Raw genomic sequence first — 16,337 nt, 5'->3', positions numbered from 1 at the left:
TACAGATTTTAGGTGCACATTAATGGAAGCTCTCTGACCAGACTGGATCTGGTGAAAAGGAGAAATGCAACTGAAGAGCATCTGCATACTAATGATACTGCGCTGCATATCTCCAAAGAATTTTGGCCAGTGGTTTCAGATAGGTGCTTAGATGTTTGAGAACCTCACCAGACAATTCCTAGGTGAAAGAACTGCAGTTTCCACCAACTGGAACCTCCCTGCCTGGTAGCACTCCCTCTGGGATGTTGCCCCCAAAACAGCTCGTTAGCATAACTCATTAGCATATGCTGCCCCTTCCAACCAAAAGCAACCTAATGCAAGGAAGGAGAGCCCTGGGCAAGCAAGGCCTGCTTGGGCTGGCTAGATCCAGCCAGCCCAAGCAGGCCTTGCACACCTGGAACTCTCCTTGGCCACCCCCAAACAGTCAAAAGGCCAGCAAGCCACCCGCCACCCAAAATCACATAAGGAGAAAGGGTATGGGCTTCTCCTGGGGTTAATGAGGGCTGCTGGGGATGTGGCAAAGCTCCTAGTGGCTGGCTGGCTGCCCATTGTCCTAATCCAGGGATTGTTATGCAGCTGTACCTACTATTCAGTGGACAAGGTAGGTGGGGAGGAGGAGGGGGAACCCTCAGAAAGGTTCAAGAGCTGTGTTCCTGTGAGCTCCTGCTGAATTCAAGGCCTGCTTGAGACATACCCCCCAGCATGCCAGGCAAAACAGAAGACCCCACAGAGGCCCCAGTGACACATTTAGTACTCTGCTGACAACAATGGCCAATCCCAAATAACAAGCAGTTGTCAGTTAAGATAGGCAAGGGTTGAGTGAAGCCATCAGAGCATTCTCAACTGGAAATCAGCTAGATTCAGGTGGGTAGCTTTGTTGGTCTGAAGCAACAGAACAAAATTTGAGTCCAGAAGGACCTATTTCAATGCATCTGAAGAAGTGTGCATGCACATGAAAGCTCATACTTGGAATTAAACTTTGTTGGAAATCAGCTGAAATTTATCTAAACAATCAGGACTAGCAGAGGCTAAGGAGACTTCCAAGTACAAACCCAGTTATTAATGCAATCATTAAAGAGATCTCCAGACCTTCTGTGATGACTCAGCAGAGTACAAACAAATTCTGCCCACACAGTGCAAACAGAACACCAACACAAAGTGAAGCAATCAAAGGAACAAATGTATGAAATGAAATTCCTCTGTGATGGTCTAGTCCAGGACAGTCAAATGGAACTTGCTTCCTTCTACTAGTCCCAAGCATTACCCATTTGAACATGCTGCCTGTTCCTAATGCTGTGCTTTTCTTCCCCAAAGCCCTTGTTGCAGCATCCCAGTTTCCCCAGTATAGTCACAAACTTCTGACTGCAACAGATATGAAGTAGGATTTTTCTCACTAACAGTGGGAGAAAGAAGGAGAATTTAAGGAATGCCATGGAGGAAGTAAGCCCTGAGGGGAAACACCACTAGGAAGCCGATGCTTAGAAACATGGGCGGGAGTTGTTTGCAGAGCAGGGAGGAATGCGGGTGACACAAAGCCTCCATCACCATGGCAACAGGGACAGAGAAACAAAGAGCTCACAGGAACACAGCTCTTGAACCTTTCTGATGGTTCCCCCTTCTCCTCCCCACCTACCTTGTCCATTGAATAGCAGAGAAACGAAGTAGTGGGCTAGAGGAGAGAAACAAAGTGGCTCCTCCAACCCTATGAGGCTACTGCTCTTGAGCAGATGGGTCCCATGCATGTTTACTCTGACTCTATCTCGCTGCTCCTTATACCTCCAAAGCATCATGGTAGGGTTGCTGATCTCCAGGTGGCACCTGGGGATCTCCTGCTATGACAATTGATCCTCAGATGACCAAGATCAGTTCCCCTGGAGAAAATGGCTGCTTTGGAGAGTGGACTCTGTGGCACTGTAACCTGCTGAGGTCCCTGTCCCCCCCAGACCCAGCCCCCCCTAGGCTCCATTCTCAAAATCTCCAGATAGTTCCCAACCCAAAGTTGGCAACCCTACAGTCATCTATGATGTTTAATTCAGCAAGTGTGCTGTAGCAGCCAAGAGCCAGCATGGGGTAATTAGCAAAGCAGTAGACTAGCATCTGTGAGACCCAGAAAAGAATCCCAGCTTTGCCACAGAAGGTTGCTGGGTGACCTCGTGCCAGTCACTCTTGCTCAGCCTAACCTACCTCACAGGGTTGTTGTGAGAACAAAATGGGAGGAGGGAGGAGGAGGAGAAGAAGAAGACTGCAGATTTATACCCCATCCTTCTCTCTGAATCAGAGACTCAGAGCAGCTTACAATCTCCTATATCTTCTCCCCGCACAACAGACACCCTGTGAGGTGGGTGGGGCTGAGAGGGCTCTCACAGCAGTTGCCCTTTCAAGGACAACTCCTGCGATAGCGATGGCTAACCCAAGGCCATTCCAGCAGCTGCAAGTGAAGGAGTGGGGAATCAAACATGGTTCTCCCAGATAAGAGTCTGCACACTAACCACTACACCAAACTGGAGAATGATGTTGTTAGCTGATCTAGATTCCCCTTGGGAAGAAAACCATAGTATAAACATTGAAACAAAAAAAATCAAAATAAAAGAGGCTAAACAGTCAGCGGCCTGACTGGCCCATTCTCATCAGATCTTGAACACCAAGCAGGCTCAGCCCTGGCCAGTATTTCGATGGGAGACCTCCAAGGAAATCCAGGTTCACTACACAGAGGCAGGCAATGGTAAACCCCCAGGATCCTGAAGTCTCCTTAAGTTGGCTGGGACTTGACAGCACACAATTCTTTAATTAAGCTATGTGGATGAGGACATCACTCGGTTTAAAATCTCACTTCTGCCAAGACTCTCAACCCCCTGCTTCAATATGGGGATAATAATTCTGGCTTTACAGGGTTTAGGGTTGCCAGCTGTGGGTTGGGAAATACCTGGAGATTTGGGGGTGGAGCTTGGGATGGGAGGGACCTCAGCAGGATATAATGACAAAGAGTCCACCCTCCAAGGCAGCGATTTTGTCCAGGGGTACAGATCTTGGTTGTCTGGAGATCAACTGCAATAGCAGGAGATCTCCAGGAGCCATCTGGAGATTGGCAGCCTTAACAGGTTGCAACCAGATTTGGGGTTGGCTCCCAAATCTCCCTTTGTAACTCTTGTTATTTTGCTATCCCTCAGAAGTCTCCAACAGCAAACACAAGGGCTCCCCCTACAGGTCCAAGTATCCCCACTGATCTTCACTTCCAACTCCATATACAGAACTATTTTAATCGGCAGCTTTCAGCTTTTTTTTTTAGCTAATTATGCTAATTCTGTGATATTATGCAAATCATGTGAGCGGACGATGGTGTCATCTCATTCCAAAAGGATTTGTTCGGCGGACTGTTCAGAAGCGTTATCCGTTCTGATTAACACCTTCATACATAATCAACAAAGTTCCTGCTTGCACCTTTGCTGACTCCTTCAGCAAGTCAGCCTGAAATGCTTGGATCGTGTTAGAACAAAATCCAATTTTAGCCAACCTTGTTTCTGCTAGCCTCCCTCCTCAAAACCGCAAGAAGAAATTCTAGCACCACTCAGGGAGCAAATTCAAAATCTACTGGCAGCCCATCAAACCCTGAAACCAAAAAGACTTAAGCGACTATATCTGGTGGGGTCAATTTTTGAACTTTTGTTTTCCTTCTCAAATCCAAGGGATCAGACCACAGTCTCTCATGTGCTGTCGACACACAGACAAGACTACTGTAATATGCTTTATGTAGGACAGCCCTTTGAAGAGGATTCAGAAATTACTGCTTGTGCAGAATATGGCTGGGGACGTATTATGCTTCTCTTTGCTATTGATCTGCAACATTAATGTCTTGCTTTTCTCCCAATCAACCCAACTCAGGGCAGCCGGCATCAATGAAACCAGTTAAAATCTCATTTCAGAAAACATAATACAAATAGAGAGTAGGCTCTAGATCCATTATAGTAACTAACTAAGCTCTTACGTTAAGCAAATTTGCTCAAACATCTGAAATTTATTCTATGTGGCTCTTACGTTAAGCAAATTTGCTTAACGTAAGAGCCACATAGAATAAATGTCAGATGTTTGAGAGCCACAAGACATGAACATCTGATGTTTGAAAGCAGGAAGGAAGGAGGGAGGGAGAGGGGGAGGAAGGAGATGACAGATTAGATAGATAGATGATAGATAAATAGATAGGTGAGGGAGAGAGGGGTGGAAAGAAAGCAACTTTAAATGCATTCTCCAAGCTACTGGCTGGCTTGGAGAAGTGATTTAGAGAGAGAAATGCCTTTTCCAAGTCGCCCAGTAGGAGCTTCAAGAGCCACAAAATATGTGTGAAATAGCCACATGTGGCTCCCGAGCTGCAGTTTGGCCACCCCACCCCCGCGCTAGTCCCTGGTCTGCTGATCAGAACTGCTCTAGGGGCACACGTTTTATTGCACCAGCTTCAGTACCAGTCCATTTCTAACCTGGCTCAATTCAAAGTGCCAGTCCTTAGCTTTAAAGCTCTAAAAGGCAAAAATGTTTATAGCCCTGTCTGGAGTCTGTTATCAAAGGTCCTTCTCCCTGGGGTATGGCAGTCAGCTGGCGGGTGTCTTCTTGGCTGCAGTGCCAAGCTAGGGGACTTTCTCCCACCCCATCCTGACTGGCTCTTTGGCAACTGCTGAAACTGGTCCTCTTTCCAGGGAATTTTAATTTGTTGAGATGTAGCTGCTGAATTATGGAGCTGCTGTTTTAGGATGCTGCTGACTTTAAAAAACAGCTGGCACCTGTGAGTTTCAAAATTGGTGTATATGTTTTTAATGTGCTGCTTGTTTTAAAATATCCATTATATATCACAGATTGATATTATTGTACATTGTCGCAGCTGCAGGGTATCCACTGTGCCTGGATGCTGCTCCAGCACAGCCCCCTCTTCCCCCACCCAAGCTTCCGGCTGCCACAGAGGGTGAAGGGGCATCAGCCAGGCAAAGCCAGAATCAGGGCCAGCCCCAACGAGAAGGATTTCAAAGAAGAGGGTCAACTAATTAACCTTAGCTTTATGCATGATTTAATCAATCAGTATATTAAACCTGTATACACTCGTGTGTGAATAAAAAGGATACACCCGGACAAAATAAGGGGGATCCTTTATTTCTTTTAGATGATGATCGCAGCAAACCCTTTTTCAGGAGGCTCACAGATCAGTAGCTCCCACTTCAAATCCTAGCCTATCCAGAGAATGGGTGCCAAATAGTGGGTGTTTATTGTTTGGCTGAGGAGACAAGGAACACCCTTGGGCCCTTATGGGAAATGGAGGGTGTCACCAGTTAGCAAAATTGGGAATGGGTTGGCAGAGAAAAAGCCCTCACCAGAAAGGGCAGTGGTGAGAAACAAAGCTCTTCCAGTCTTGTGAATCCAAACGTTTTCTCTCCTTAATTAGCTACCCATCAGAGATGCTGGACTGTTTTTCTCTCTCCCCCTCTTCCCCGTTAATAAGCATTGTCACCCTCAAACACAACCGCAGCAGGAGAAAACTTCAAGCCTGGTTATGCAGCCAATCAGAAAGGCAAACTCTCCACAGAGACTGACAGCTTTCACTTAACTCAGTAGCAAGGCTAACGGCTCAATGGATTCACAGGTGGAGAGGGGCCATCATAACCATAACTCTACAACTGCCATTCACCTGATTCATTGCCATTTGCCTTATTCTTTACTACATTTATAACTGGTTTTCGAACTATAAAGTCCTTGAAGTAGCTTGCAACACTTACAATATCTTCCATCTCCCCCACCCCATTTGCAATATTAGTTTCTATTGTTGAGTAAATGTCTTAGTTCCTACTCCAGGATGGGGAGGGGGGGCTGCAATGTCCTGAAGAGGAAGCAAGCAGGAGCCACAAAAATCCCCACACTCCTTGGCCTCCACCTGGCCACACCCCAAGTGCAGGGCTCTGTGCACATTATGATTCCATGAGAGTGTTTGGACACACAACATTTAGCTTCCTGAGAATTACTTCTATTTTGTTTTATTTTAAAATCAAGTTTCTAACCCTTATGATAAGTTTGAAAGTGTATCACCAGAAAGTCCAAACAAGAATTCCAGGGACTTATTAACCACCCCCCTAGCAAAACCAACAACATTATATAAAATAAAGGGATAAATTGCATAAAAGACATGAAAATCTGCTCAGAGAAGACATAGTTTAGTACCTATGGAGAGAGCAGGCAACTTTTCAAACTGACAATTTTGCTATTTCAAAATGCTTGGTATTTTATAAAATTACTTGATATATTTCAATTGCTTTATGTGACAAATTTGTACGGTCTTAAGCTTTCTAAGGAAAAACAAATCACAGCAAACAAACAGACAGACTTGCCTAATAAAAAGTCACCTGTTCCCATATGAATATGCATCAATCTTTAAAGAACTTCAGAACTCTTTTCAGACAGGTGGCTATGGGGAAAGGTCCTTTTCAGTTTTACTGGCCAGTCAGTTAAAAAAAAAAGAACAGAGTGCTGCCCTTCTCTCAATTTACAAATCACTGACAAACCAAAACATAGGACATTATTAAGATTACTACTGTTATTCGTATTTGTTTTAGTATCAAATATTTGCATAACAATTACAAGTGTTTGAAGTATTGTGTATGCATTGTCTAGTTGTAGTTTTTACCAACAACCCTGTAAAGTATTTATTTATTTATCTAATTTATACTCCATCCTATTCCAAAATTGGGCTCAGGGCAGTTTACAGCATAAAACCAGTAGGCCAGTATTATTGAAGTAGACTGGTATCATTATTGTCCACATTGCAGATTGGTGAGAGAGGCTGTGAACGAGGGGCTTTTCTAAGGCCAACTAGTGGTCCCTGGCAAAAGCAGAATTCATACCACAATTCAGTCCTGTTTTGTATCTCAGTCACTGAAAATCCATTAAAAAATTAAAATTTCACTATGAAACCGAAGAGGACCTTCAGGCATGGAGAAGTCCAACAGCCAATGTCACAGGAAATTAAAAGGAGTGAAGACGAAACACACACTCTACATGCTAGGAGGTAGCCTAAAACATAACAAAGAAGGCACCTGGTGGCTCTCAGTTGGGTGAGAGTTCCAGTAACAGGATTCAGCCACAGAAATTCCCTCTCTGCAGTTGCTACGTGCCTAAGTTTTGATGGGAGAGGGCTTCCCAAGATCTTAGCAGGTGATCGCACATAGGCAGCAGAAGGCAGCCGTTCAGGAAGCCAAGTCCCAAACAATTTAGCAGCAATTATTACAAATTCATCATCTCTGCTTTTGTAATGTAATGTAATGTAATGTAAAATTTTATTTGTATCCCGCCCTCCCCCGCCGAAGCAGGCTCAGGGCGGCTAACAACATTTAAGGTGAACAACACAATAATAAAACAATAAATTCATATTAAATTCACATTAAAACCAATAAATGATTAAAACATTCCTAGATCTGATACTGGCGGTAAACATTATTAATCTGGCGGTAAGTATTAATTTAGTCATTGGTGAACGCCTGTTTAAAGAGGACGGTCTTGCAGGCCCTGCGGAACTGGTCTAAGTTCCGCAGGGCCCGCACCTCCTCTGGGAGCTGGTTCCAGAGTTGTGGGGCCGCAGCGGAAAAGGCCCGAGTGCGGGTGCTTTGAAGTTTAACTTCTTTTGGCCCAGGGATATTCAGTCTGTTTTTTCCCATTGACCTCAGTGCTCTCTGGGGCTCATATGGGGAGAGACGGTCCCTCAGGTAGGTCAGTCCTTGGCCATATAGGGCTTTAAAGGTTATGACCAGCACTTTGTACTGGATCCGGTATACGATCGGCAGCCAGTGCAGTCCGCGCAGCCCTGGCCGTATATGCTCCCATCTTGGGAGACCAAGTAACAGCCTGGCCGCCGCATTCTGCACTAGCTGCAGCTCCCGGGTCCGGTACAGAGGCAGCCCCATGTAGAGAGCGTTACAGTAGTCCAGTCTTGAGGTGACCATCGCATGGATCACCATTGCTAGGTCCCGACGCTCTAGGAAAGGGGCCAACTGCCTCGCCCGCCTCAGGTGGAAGAATGCTGACTTGGCAGTGGCTGTTATCTGGGCCTCCATTGATAATGAAGGCTCCAGTAAAACACCCAGGCTCTTTACCCGCTGCGCCGTCTTCAGCGGCGCCCCGTCAAAGGCCGGGAGGGATATTTCCTTTCCCAGAGTGCCACGACCCACATGGAGAACCTCTGTCTTCGCTGGATTTAACTTCAGCCCACTCAGTCTAAGCCACGTTGCAACAGCCCGCAAAGCCTGATCCAGGTTCCCCGGGGCGGAGGCGGGCCGTCCGTCCATTAGTAGATAGAGCTGGGTGTCATCTGCATATTGATGGCAACCCAGCCCAAATCTCCGGGCAATCTGGGCGAGGGGGCGCATATAGATGTTGAATAACATCGGGGAGAGAACTGCTCCCTGGGGCACCCCACAATCAAGTGTGCGCCTCTGGGATCGCTCACCCCCAATCGCCACCCTCTGTCCCCGACCCATGAGGAAGGAGAAAGCCATTGTAGGGCCAGCCCCTCAACCCCTATGTCGGCGAGGCGGTGGATCAGCAACTGATGGTCGACTGTATCAAATGCAGCCGACAGGTCTAGTAACATCAGTATTGCCGCACTGCCTCAGTCCAGTTGCCGCTGGAGGTCATCCACCAAGGCGACCAGGACCGTCTCCGTCCCGTGGCCTGGTCGGGAGCCAGACTGGCACGGGTCTAGGACAGAAGCGTCATCTAGAAATCTCTGTAGCTGCAACGCCACTGCCCTCTCGATAATTTTACCTAAAAATGGTAAATTGGACACCGGTTGGTAGTTTGCCAATTCGGCTGGGTCTGCTGTAGATTTTTTCAAGAGGGGGCAGACCAAGGCCTCTTTTAGAGACGTTGGAAAATGCCCCTCTAGGAGGGATCTATTTATGATGTCCCGTAAAGGACATCTAAGCTCCCTCTGGCAAGATTTAATCAGCCAAGAGGGGCAAGGGTCCAAATCACATGTCGTTGGGCGAGCAGCAGAGAGAATTCCATCAACTTCCTCCAGGCTGAGTGGGTCGAAGTGGTCCAGTACTAAATCTGAAGACAGGCGCGGAGCCTCAGTTTCACTTACTGTATCTAATGTGATAGGCAGGTCTTGGCGGAGCGATGAGATTTTATCTGCAAAATATTTCGCAAATGCCTCACAGCCTATCTCTGATTCTCTAATGTTTGGTTTGCCTTGTGGCAATGTTATGAGATCTCCAATTACCCTAAACAATTGTGCTGGGCGCGATTTTGCAGATGCAATCTTGGCTGCGAAGTATTCTTTCTTTGCAGCCTTGACTGCCATCTCATAAGACCTCATAAGCGTTCTGTAGGATGTTCTCGTCGCTTCGTCCCGAGTATGCCTCCACCGTCTCTCTAGTCGTCTGAGCCCTTGTTTCAGCTGGCGTAATTCCAAGGTATACCACGGAGCCAGCCTCTTACGAGGGCGCAGAGGGCGCCGAGGTGCAATTTCATCGATAACCCTGGATAGCTGGCCCTGCCAGGCTTCCACCAGGTCATCGAGGGAATTGCCAGTGGGCCAGGGATCCCTCAGGGCTGTTTGGAACCGTTCCGGGTCCATCAAGCCCCGAGGGCGAGCCAAAATAAGCTCTCCGCCCATACAGGGTTGGGGCAACGTCTCCATACGGGCCTTAAGGGCTAGGTGATCCGACCATGGAACCGCTTCAGCCGCGATATCGTTCACCAGAATCCCGGATGCAAAGATCAGGTTTAATGTGTGCCCGGCCTGATGCGTGGGAGTTGTGACAAATTGAGAGAGCCCCAGTGTCGCCATGGAAGACACTAGGTCCATCGCCTGAGTGGAGGCCGTGTCATCGGCATGGACATTGAAGTCACCCAGGACCATAAGCCCCGGGAACTCCAATGCCCAGCCCGCCACTGCCTCCAATAGTGATGGTAAGGCGCTGGCTGGTGCGTTGGGAGTACGGTACACCAGCCAGATCGCCAACCCCTCTCCAACATCCCATGTCAGGCCGGCACATTCAATGCCATTGATCTTTGGGGCCGGGAGAGCCCGAAAGGTGTAACCCTCCCGTATGAACAACGCTACCCCTCCCCCCGCCTGTTACTCCGTGACTGGTGAAAGACCGAGTAACCTGGGAGGGTCATCTGGGAGAGAGCTACTGTCTCTCCGTCCCGCACCCAGGTCTCGGTCATGCAAGCCAGGTCCACATCCTGTTGGAGTAGAAACTCCTTGAGGATCGAGGTCTTGTTGTTGATGGACCTGCCGTTGCATAACACCAGTGACGGAGACGAGCATTTCCTCTTGGTCCCACTACCTACCACCGTTGGGATGGGAAGTAGACTGGAAGGTGGCCGAGCACCGTTTTGTCTCTGTCTCCTTCTCTTGTATAACTGTCTGTTCCCACCGTCATATCTTCCCCTCCCCAGGAGCACTGGAATCCCTTGTAACTTGAAAACCCCTGTTTTGAACTCTCTTCTCTGTTGTGCAGACCAAACCCATGATTCCTTTTGTTTCTCCCTCAATGTTTTCTGTATCCTTGGACTGAAATGTTGGGGTAAAATGCAAACATTTCTCAATGTCACTTGAGAGCCAATAAATATATATATGAATGGTGTGCTAGATATGTGCAAATGCTATGTACATTGCCTACAAAGAGCATGCGCATCCGCAATACAAACGAAAATACAAAGCCAATGACAGAAAGATTGACAAAAACAGAGACAGGCTATAAAAAGAAGCAAAACAGGGAGAGTTCACTCATCCCTTAATTTAAGGCCTCAACGATCACATCCGGCATGGAGAGAATCCTGTCCCAAGAGAACTCTGCTCAGCATATTCTTAGCTATGCTTTAAGTGGCAAGGCAGAAACGGTTCCCTTCTCTTTGAGCTGAGATCTCAGTTTCTGTTTCTGTCTTCTCATTTGCCACTTGCTGTTTTTACCATGTTATTTAATGACCAGCTGTTGATTATTTTTATTGGCAGCTGGTTGTTTATTGTTTTATTAGGATTTGATTGGAGTTTAATGGAATCTTTTTTAAAAAAAAAACTGGAATCTGCTTTAGGTTAGAAAAAACACCTCTTGGAGGTGGGGAGACAGGATGAAAAGGAGGAGCTGAAATATTTCAATCAATGCTCTATCAGCTAACAAGGGCCAGGGCTCAGATTACGGGCCCAGAGGTCACTCCCAATGCTCAGTTATGGACTCCTGAGAACGGTATACACTTTTATTCTCCTCCCATTCTTTGGCACATTCCAACCTGAGTGCCTAACTGGATGTCAAGAGAGACTCAGAGAGGGCTGCCACAATCCACACCTTTCCCCCTTCTTTCCAGCGTAATGCCCAGCTGAATGTGTGATGTATATTCTGTTGTCACTGTGGAGTACATTCCACCACCACTTGTCAAGAGTCACTCCATCTTGTTCCTCGTCATGTGTATTCAATTGTACAATGCTATGCTGTGCTTCAATGCTATGCTGCGCTTGCTGTGCCTTTGATATATCTGTAACTTGTTGCTTATCTGGAGGGAGGATGGCATGTCTGGGAATTAGTTAGTTGCCAGGTAACCAAGGTCAAAGAGTTCGAGGAGATGAGAACCATGAACTGATAGTGAGCACCTGTGATGATGAGAGCTTAGCAAAAAACCTGCACAAAACCCCCACTTTTGCTTGGCGCACTTTGGCTTGAATTATAACGGTCAGGGCAAAGGTTTATAAGTTGGGGAAAATGACAGAGAGGTTAGTTCCGACAATGCGTGTGTATGCCCATGAAGCTGGAATAAAGATCTTGAACTTCAATTGTCTTTTCCTTGACTCTGGGTCTGACACCACTCTCTCCTCAGGCCACTATCTCTCAGCAGCAAGAGGTGGGGCATTTCACCCCACAATGACATCACAATGCCCATTGTATTCTAGCAGCCATTATAAGGGAGAAGCATGCAAGCAAGGCAACCCCCTCTGTTAACATCTGCTTAACCCCTCAGCTTGTTTTCTAAGTGGGTTGCCTATTTTTCTCAAAAGATCAGGCTCTGTTACAGTTTTGAAAACCTTTGCGTTACGAAGAACTCTTTATCAGGGGCATCATTGCTGAACCTTTTGTATGCTTGACACCCCTCTCCCTTGAACACAAGATGAAGTGCATTCTAAGAATTGCATGAAGCCTTGGAAAGTTCATTGGGTCAGTGGGCAGAGGAGCAAATAAAACAATGTATGGCCAGGATCAAGTGCATCCTAAAACATCAGGGCAGAGCAAGATTGTGTGTACATATTTGGGATTTTCTGAGAAAATGAATGGCAAGCAAAGAATGTTATAGTGTCTTTGGAATCATTTCAATTTTTAAAAAATGCTTGGAAGTGCATGGACAAGAGGAAGAAGAAGAATGCAGAAGAATGTGCTGTGGAGTCACAAGTGACTCACAGTGACTCCATCCATGGGGCATTCCAAGCAAGTGATGAACAAAAGTGGTTTACCATCACCTTCCCCCATGTAGAGGCCCTGAACTTCTTGGGTCATTTCCCAACCAGGGACTAACCAGGGTCAACCCTGCTTAGTTTTTGAACCAATTTCAGAATGCAAGGGGGTGACTGGCACTAAATTAGAGCAGTTAGCGGAAATGTTTGTAAAACCTTCAGTGTGGAGTATGAGCAATTGTCAAAAGATCCACGCTTGCTTTGAGATGAATGAAATACATCTGTCAAAGCTCAGCAAAGCCCTCTGTCAGCCTTCCAAGGTGTCTATCAAAAGAACTGTGAAGCTGTAGAAACTTCTCATAAAGACCCAATTGAGCAGAACGAGTTCTTTTGGCTCAGTTGCAGGGCAACTGATCGCAAGGACTCCAGAGTGCAAAACTCACTCCTAGAAACAGTCATAGTGGGACAGGAGGAGATGAAAAAGGAATGGAAAATTTACAAAAGCAGCACCTGGAGGAGGGCAAGCAGGATAGGGGAGAGGAGGCCACAGAAAAAGACACCAAAAGAAAAAGGAAGGAAAAGTTGGCAGCCTTGTTTGTGCAGTTGCCACTCTATTGCAGCCCAGACTGGTCACAAAATTCAACTTAGGAAGATCTCCAGCTTCTATGTTTTGCAAAATCAGACCAAGTGTTTAGCCCTCAGACTGCAAAGATGCCCAAAAGCAAAGGTCAACATCTACTGAAATATCAGAATCTAGGTGGGTAGCTGGATGAGATACCCACTTAGTTTGATTCCTTGACCATCCCACATGACTAGCAGGAAAAGGCAACGCAAGGATATTGCCGGGACAAAGTCAATCCCACTCCTTGCTCTTATTGGTCCTTTAAGGATCTGGCTCTCTCCCAGGTGTGGTCTCAACCAATGGACACCTGGGGCAGCTGCCCCATGCTGGAGGGCCTCCAATTGCCCCAGCCTCTTGACAGAGGGAAGGAAGAAAAATCTCGCCGCTGTTTGCACCAGCCCCATTTGGAGCTTGAGCAGTTGGCTCATTGGTAGCAGCTGACATTTCCACTTACCCAGTCTGGAGCTTGAGCAGCTGGCCTCTGATAGTGGCTGTGGATTCTGCCCAAGTTGCACAGGATAAGGGGCTTGCCTGTGCTTGGGCCAGGGATGGGGGGGGGGGAAGGTGATCCTACTGTGGAGGGGGGGAAGCTCAACAGAGTGTCCAAGGGGATGGAGTGGTGGTAGTGATTATGAGCCCCATCCTGGACTCTGCCCAAGGCCTCAGAATCACTTTTGCCCTGGACCCCTGCTCCCTCCTCTCTGCATAACCCGATTCTGGGGTCCAATTCACAGCTACATTCAAATGAGATGGAATGTTGAGAACCAGCAGAGACTATACAGCAGCCCTGCATGTATAGAGCATGAGGAGATGGGGGCACTGCTGTTATTCTGACCTTCCCAAGAATGTGAAGCACAAGACCTAAGTATGTGCCCTGCCAAGATGTCCTTTTCAATGATTACTCTGGCACAAACCACACATTTGGTCTAGTTTTACAGCATCTTGGACTAGAGATGGAGACAGCTGACCATAAAGACCCCTTTTGGGGAGGGAGGCCATTTTTTTAGGGTTTCCCCCACACACACTATGACCCATTCAAACATGCAACTCCAATACTTGCTGTTTGAAAAAAGAATGGATTTAGCAGTAGATTAGCAGTAATGAAAACAAGATGGTTTTCACCAATTAGTCCTTTCACTGAAGACCTCTAACTTTCCCAAGAAGGATATAGACAAGCTGGAACATATCCCGAGGGGCGCAACAAATATGACGAGGGGTCAGGAGACCATGTCCAATTTTGAGCACAGAAAGCCCCAAAGAGTCTCAGCAAAGGTTGGGAAAGGTCAGGCTGTCCCAAGAGGTGCCCCAGTTAAGGAACATCCCTGGTGCACAAACCCTCACTCTCATTTGCTCCATCTTCAAATCAGAGTCTTTCTCCCCCTTCCTGGCAGAAGATGCCGCTGGAATTCATTCAGGAAGCAGAGCCACAACTAACCTCAGACTGAACTTCCAAAAGACTCGCCTGTGTTTTTTATAAGTAACGGGAGAATAAAACAGCAGAATGCCAGGCCTGCTTTATGCACCGTTGTGTGGCACTTGCTGTAGCGCAGGGCAAGACTCCTCATGCACAGACTATCCAACACAAACAAGACAGCTTTACTTCTTAAGCAAACTACATAGAGGAGCACATGCATTTGCTAGTGATGATCTCATAATCACTCAGGTGCACATCATCTGTGGCACAGGCACTGGTGTGGCAGTTTTCCCAGGAATATCCATCCATCCATAAAGGTAAAGGTAGTCCCCTGTGCAAGCAACAGTCATTTTCGACTCTGGGGTGTGTTGCTTTCACAACGTTTTCACAGCAGGCTTTTTACGGGGTGCTTTGCCATTGCCTTCCCCAATCATCTACACTTTCCCCCCAGCAAGCTGGGTACTCATTTTACTGACCTCAGAAGGATGGAAGGCTGAGTCAACCTGGAGCCGGCTGCCTGAACCAACTTCCGCTGGGATCGAACTCAGGTCGTGAGCAGAGGGCTCCGACTGCAGTACTGCAGCTTTACCACTCTCCGCCACGGGGCTCTTAATCCAGCCATCCTTACATACATACATACACCCTACCTATCAACTCAACATTTGCAAGGGAGGTTGGAGTTGCCAACTGTACAAGTGTTGGCTTCCATAGTTGAGCAGAGAGCTGAGTAGGACACCAGTGACAGGTAGCCCCAAGGCCAGTTCCCTGGGCTGTTTAATGGGCTGATCCGCCCTCCAAACTAACCAAGATAAAAGTCCTGTCTTTGCCCAGGATCCTGGAGAGCTGCTACCAGACATAGTAGATAACACAACTTGAGAAACTTGGTTTCATTGGTTCCCCCCATCTCCAGGTACAGCATCCCGGGCTAGTGAAAAGCCTTTCCCTGAAGAGCTGCTGAGCCGGATGGGCGTAAGGCAGCTGGCTCCTCGTGGGCTAGGGCTCAAGGGCTTGCTTCGCACGCAAAGGTCGCCGGTTCAATCCCTGGGATCTCCAGTGACAGATGGCAGGGCCCGGGAAAGCCCTTCCTGGGCGAGCCGCGGGCAGGCCGGGTCAATCCCTCTCCGGAGCCGTTGTGCCTGCCGCCCCTTGCCCTGCCCTGGCCTGCCCGTGCGCCCCGACCTTACCTCTCTCCAGCGCAACTGGCGCAGGCTGATCTTGAGCGCGTCCAGCGAGGTGCGCGCCTTGGAGCTGTCCACGGTGACGGGCCGTCGGAGGCGCTGCTGCGCCTTGGCCCCGCCTCGTCGCCCGCCTGCGCTTCCCCGCGTCTTCCCGTGGGGCGCCGCCCTGGCTCCCGGGGGCCCCTTGGCCGGTTGGGCCGCACTCTCTTCTCCTTCCGGCTGGGCCTCGGTGGGCGCGGCGGCGGCGGCTCCGGGCGGTGGCGGCTCCATCCCGGCGGCCTGGGGCTGCTCCTGCTCCCGCTGCCGCCGCCGCCGCTGGGGAAACTGAGCATGCTCCCCGGAGCCGCCGCCGCTGCCGCCACCACCTCCTCCTCCGTGTGCCCGAGTCGTTGCCCCGGCGCCGCCGCCGCTTGCAGGCCGGCCTCCTCCTGCTGCCGGGAGAGGAGGGGGGCACCCCCTGCCGGGCAAGGCGCTCCTCGGCCGCCTGGAGAGCCCCGGACAAGACTGCACGGCGCGCCGAAGCCGCAGGGGGAGCTGGCGAGCGGCCAGGCCGCGCAAGCGCCCCGCCTCCCAGGCCGACCCCGCTTCACTCGCCACAACCAGGAAGGCCCAGCCGGAGCGGCCAAGGCGGCGGCGACTCCATCGCGCGGCGACCCCCCGAGCTCATGCCCGGCTCGAGGCGACGGAGGAGCGCACGCCTTCTGCGAC

General features: G+C 48.8%; 1 protein-coding gene across 2 annotated transcripts in view; it reads right to left on the bottom strand.

Annotated features, from left to right (window-relative positions):
- The window catches only part of TTLL11 (tubulin tyrosine ligase like 11), a 79,852-nt gene extending 64,033 nt beyond the window's left edge, over positions 1-15,819 (bottom strand). The window contains exon 1 of one of the 2 annotated variants that reach the window (XM_060251408.1): positions 15,636-15,819. The gene's annotated coding sequence lies outside the window, so the exon portion shown is untranslated. The remainder of the gene's footprint in view (positions 1-15,635) is intronic. The other variant, XM_060251406.1, reaches the window with a different exon arrangement.
- Positions 15,820-16,337: the final 518 nt, after the last annotated feature.

This window comes from Heteronotia binoei, chromosome 12 (genome assembly GCF_032191835.1).
Source record: "Heteronotia binoei isolate CCM8104 ecotype False Entrance Well chromosome 12, APGP_CSIRO_Hbin_v1, whole genome shotgun sequence".
Classification (NCBI taxonomy): Eukaryota; Metazoa; Chordata; class Lepidosauria; order Squamata; family Gekkonidae; genus Heteronotia; species Heteronotia binoei.
This window is presented reverse-complemented; position numbering and strand designations above follow the sequence as displayed.